The following is a 6,000-nucleotide window of genomic DNA, read 5'->3' as shown; positions in this document are numbered from 1 at the left end:
GAGTTGTAGCTCAATGTAAATCCTCACATCTGGACCAATAAACAACATCCATATCAATGGAGAAAAGATTGAAGTTGTTAAAGACTTCATTTTGATCAGGTCAACCAGCAACCCTCAGGGAAGCAGCAGTCAAGAAATCAAACGACATATTGCATTAGGCAAATCTGCTTCACAAGACTTTTTTTTAAAGTGTTGAAGAGCAAAGATGTCACTATTAGGACTATCGTGTGCCTGACCCAAGCACTAGTACTCTCAATAACCTCATATACATGTGAAAGTTGGACCAAGAATAAGGAAGAACATAGAATAATTGATGCATTTGAGTTATGGTGTTGGAGGAGAATATTGAAAGTACCATGGACCGCCAAAAGAGCAAACAGATTTCTGTTGGAAGAAGTATAGCCAGAGTGCTCCTTGGATGCCAGGATTGCCAGACTCGTCTTTCGTACTTCAGACATATTATCAGGAGGCACCAATCCCTGGAGAAGGATATCATGTTAGGTAAGGTAAAGGATCAGAGATAAAAAGAAAACACTGAACTGATGGACGGGCATAGTGACAGCAGCAATGGGCTCAGGTGTAGCAATGATTGTGAGGTTGGCCCAGGACTGGGGAGTTTTTTGTTTTGTTGTACATAGGGTTGCTATGAGTTGGTACAGATGTGATGGCACCTAACAACTACAACAATAGATGAAGAACCTGCTTATAGATCAAAAGGCAGAATAACTTAAATAGAACAGAAGGATATTAAATGGTTTAAAATCAAGGAAGATTTGTATCAGGGTTGTATCCTTTTACCATCTATAAAAATGGTGTGGAGAAAGGCATCTGACCTCTTCTGACATCACAGGCAGAAAGGAAGAGAATCACCATCAGTATCTGTTAAAAGTCAATGGTTGTAGAATGAATTAAAAATATTCCTAACGAATCGGGCTGCGAACCTTAAGGTTAGCGGTTCGAAACTACCAGCCACTCCGCGGGAGAAAGATGAGGCTTTCTACTCCCGTAAAGATTTACACCCTCGGAAACCCTGTACAGGGTCGCTATGGGTTGGAACCAACTCGACGGCACTTAACAACAACAACAACATTCTCCCATTTACAGTGAAAGATATAAATCAGACCTATCTCCACCCTCTAAACTTCTTATCAATTCTGTCACCAACTGTTCTTCCTGTAGCAAGCACTCTCTACTTCTCAGCTGGGTTTGATCATTCATTGCAATGACCACACGGAACTAACTCACAGAGCATACTCATGACCATGGGGTTTATTAGGGAAGTTAATAGGCTACAATTCAGGATTAGAAAGGTTCAGGATAAAGTTATTTGGTAAGGACAGCCTCTTCTCTCCCATGCTTGCAGGCATGTCTCTCTTTTGTCCTTGGCCTATAAGCCACAAGACCCCTTGGCCTTTGTCTTGCATGGACAGTGTTACAAAGATCTTTTAGCACGACTGATAAATGCCCAACGAGCACTCTTCTAATCAGCTATAAACCCTAGCTTAAAAACATTCAGCTCTAGATCTGTGTGTCAGCAAACATAGCTCTCCAGTTTAGTGCCCAGAGGCACCCTCTATGCAAAAAAACCTCAGGGTGGAAGGTGCTCAGAATCCCTTGTTCCTGGGTAGGGAAGTCATCTACTCTATCTCAGGGTCTGGCTTTTGGTTCTGCTGCTACTGCTCCTCTGCCACTCCTTTTTGCTCCTTGGTGTCACAGCTCTGTCTCCTAGGGAGATGAGGTTCAACAAGTAAGATTCCCCTTCTTGATTCTGAAATGGCTCTTTTTAAATTTAACAGGGTGGCAAAATTGCACAGTTTCCTCATCACAATTCCAAGTTTTTACAATCACAATTAGTCCTATTAACAAACATTCACAACTGAATTACATAATCCAGGCAACACTTTCTCTTATCCAGACCCATCAGTAAAAAATTGTTTGGTGGAAGTTACAAATACTCTGGCTAGAAAAACCATATGAATTAATTAATGGCACTACAACATCATCATTCAATTTTTATGCTGACCAAATAATCCAAGAAGCTAGAGTATGTGAAGAAAAATGTAATATCAGGATAGAAGGAAGTCTTTTTAGAAATCTGTGATCAGATGACACAACTTTGCTTACTAAAATCAAAGAGAATTTGAAGCACTCACTAATGAAGATAAAAGACTACTGCATTCAATATAAAGAATAAATAAATATAAAAAACCCAAAAATCCTCATAACTGGACCAATAAGCAACATCATGATAAACAGAAAATATTGCTACTGTCAAGGATTTTATTTAACTTGGTTCCGTAATTAACAACCTTGGAAACTGCAGCCAAGAAATAAAATGTCATACTATATGGGGGCAAATCTAGTACAAAAGGTCTCCTAAAAGATGTCACTTTGAAGACAGAGATGTGCTTGACCAAAGTCATGGTTCAATCGTCACATATACATGGGACAGTTGTTGTGGTTAAGTGTTTTCAAGGTGATTCTGACTCATAGTGACTCTGGGTTTCCAAGGAGCAGTTGGTGAGTTTGGACTGCAGACTTTGTGATTCAAAATCCAGTTCTGATCCTACAGGACAATACCAGGAGTCCACATGGGACATTAGGATAGTAAATAAAGAAAATTCAAAGGTTTTCCATACTTTGAATTCTGGTGTCAGTGACGAATATTGAATATACCACGGACAACCAGAAGAACAAAGGAGCCCTGGTAGCAAAGTGGGTTACAAGTTGAGCTGCTACCTGCAAGTTCAGGAGTTCAAATCTACCAGTCAGTCACTCTATGGGAGAAAGACAACGTTCTTTGTTCCCATGAAGATTTACATTTAATCCTATTAAGAGTCATTATGAGTTGTATCTGACTCCATGGCAGACAATCACCATCCCCAGAAAAACAAACCTATCTTTGAAGAAATAAAGTCTGAATGTTCCTTAGAAGAAAGGATGGTGCAATTTTGCTTCACATTCTTTGGACAAATTATCAGGAAGTCTGGTCCCTGGAGAAGAACATAATGTTTTTTGAATTAAGGGTCAGTGAGAAAGAGGATGGCCCTCAAAGTGATGGATCAACAACACAGTGGCTACAACAAAGGGTTCAAACATAGTAAGGATTATATGGCTGGTGCCATACCAAGTAGTTTTTCGTTTTGAAGATACTCATAGGATTACATGATTCAGCGAAGGATGTTAGCAGAATTCATTGTAATTATATATAAAAAAAAAAACCTTGAAGTTGTAGCATGGGTTTAAAATGAGCCATCTCTAGAAGCAGTAGTGAGGGAACTCATTACTATCAAGAAGAAAAATCCAGGACAAGAGCACATCATTTGGATCCTGATGTCCCTTCTTGAGCATTGAACCTCCTCTACACCAGGACAGAAGGCTGTGACAGCAGAGGAGTAGCAACAGCAGAATGAAGATCAGAACTCAGTGTAGTGAACTTCCAGTCAGTCATAGAGCAAGTAAAGCTATGTGACTTTGGACAGGAAGCTTACTTGTAGAATGCAGTGCCTCTAGGCACTGTAAGGTAGCTAGGTTTGCTGACCCACAGGGCTAGAGCTGAGTGCCTTCAGATTGAGGTTTATTGTGGAGTGGTATGTTCTATGGGCATTTTACAGCAGATGACTTGAACAATTGTGGCCTGATCATTTTCTTACCGTGTTTTGTAACCTGTTAACTTCTCTAATAAACCACCTAACTGTGAGTATTGTAAGACAGGGTTTTGGAAGGAATGCTTGGTGCCTCATATTTTTGCAAACATATACATATGCACATTATATGTATACACACTAAACATGTGGACACAATATGTATGGACACTATGTGTGCACATTATATGTGTGCGCATTATACGTGTGCACATTATACCAATGCACATTCACTATGAGTCAGAACTGACTTGACAGCTCTTAACAACAACAACATAGTTGAAATATGTTTTAATTCACTTCATTTGCTCCATTTGAAGAAAGAGAAAGACATTTAAGATACTTTCAGTAATCCAGTAGAATTATATCTATCTAAACTATTAGTGAGAGTTCAATAACTTTTTTTTTAATCTTTTTCTTTCTTTCTTTTTTGCCTATAAACAAAATATTTTGTAATGTTCTCTTCTTCATTGGGATGTGATGGTTGTTAAAGTCGTTTTATGCTTCTGGGACTTGTTCTAACTGATGGAAATAGAGCTGACAAAAATGGAAATGACTAAAATCATTCATATATCATCATCATAGGCAATTAGCTGTCATAAGAATTGCTCTGCCTCTGTGCTCTTAACAAAACCATAAAGTTTCCAACATGTGCTAGGCACTGATACAAATAGGATTAAAACTTGTGTGAAAAGCTTTAATTCACATGCCTCTATGTTATTCATATGAATGAAGAAATGATGAATAGAGTGGGAAAATGAACTAAAATGTATCCTTGTTATGTAGTCTTTTCACACTCAAATCATAATGTTCTTTAAAAGTGTATCATTTATGTAACCTCAGTATAAAACAGCTATACCATAATAGTGAGGCGAAAATAGGATTTTGCAGACCACATTGGAAAGTATCATTATAGTTCATAAGTCGATAGGAAACCTCCTGGAAAAGCTAACTCTTAATGCTACTTATGAAAGTTTTTTTCAATTCAAAAGTGATACCTATTTTTTTGCAAGGTGATGTTGGTTATAGAGGTACTAATGATAACAAAGGGTTTATGAATAGTTGCTGTTAATAATGGAAATGAGAGAACTTTCAAAATAAGTAGACAGAAAAAGGAAGTTCTTGAAAACCTGAGGAGGCAGTTGTTGAAAGCCGTGATCATTTGACTTTCTGTAGCCTGAACACATGTCTTTATTAGGAAGGCTCATGGCTAATCATGAATTTCAAGTCTATCCAGATAATATCAGGCTCTGCTTTGTTTATTATCAAAATATGGTGGAGATAAATGCTCTGCCTATTATTTTATTAGATGTGCCCATTATTCATTAAGTTGAACTTCATGATAACTAACCCAGCTGAAAAACTGAATGTAATAGTTTTGTCTTTTAGGTAAAATTTATGTCCCACCCTTTGTCAAGAGCTTAAAATTTCTGATTTTATATGCATTCATCCATTCCAATATTATTTGACTATTCTATCTACAAGTTCTTTTAAACACTAAAATAAAGAAGTAAACAAAAGTTTATCCTCTTAAAATTAAAATAAGAAATTACAGTATTTTTGGCTATGGTAATATCATAGATCCCACAGAATCTATGAACTTTTGGTTATAATATATTTGCACCCTGTGAAAGCAGAAGTGGGCTCAAGCCATAACAATTGTGAGGATGTCACAGGACCAGGCAGTGTTTCGTTGTGTTGTACACAGGGTCTCTATGAGTTAGAACTGACTCAACGGCAACTAACAATGACTAAAAAGGTGGTTATGGCTTGTGCAGTGCTGTGATGCTGGAAGCTATGCCACCATTTTAAATACCAGCAGGATCACCCATGGTAAACAGGTTTCAGCTGAGCTTTCAGACTAAGGCAGACTAGGAAAAGGAGATGCAGACAACCTCTGAATGATCAGCCACTGAAAACATTATAAATAGCCCCAGAACATTGTCAGATATAATACTGGAAGATGAGCGCCTCAGGTTGGAATACACACAGCATGAATGTGGAGAGTTGCCTCCTTGACTTAGAGTTGACCTTAATAGTATGGCTTGAGTTAAGTTATTGGGAACTTCATTCGCTGATGGAACACAACTCAAACAGAGAAGAATCCATTAATAAGTAGAATATACATTAATAATTAGAACATATAATATATAAAGTATGAACCCAGGAAAATTTTAAGTTGTCAAAAATTAAACGGAATGCATAAAGATCAATATCCTAGGTGTTAGTGAAGTGAAAGGGACTGATACTGTCCATTTTGGATCAGACAATAATATGGTTAACTATACTGGGAATGACAAACTGAAGAGGAATGTTATCACATTCATCATCAAAAAGACCGTTTAAAGATCTTTCA

Source organism: Chrysochloris asiatica, unplaced genomic scaffold (genome assembly GCF_000296735.1).
Source record: "Chrysochloris asiatica unplaced genomic scaffold, ChrAsi1.0 scaffold00001, whole genome shotgun sequence".
In the NCBI taxonomy this organism is placed as follows: Eukaryota; Metazoa; Chordata; class Mammalia; order Afrosoricida; family Chrysochloridae; genus Chrysochloris; species Chrysochloris asiatica.
The sequence above is the reverse complement of the archived record's forward strand: the minus strand, read 5'-3'. Positions refer to the sequence as shown.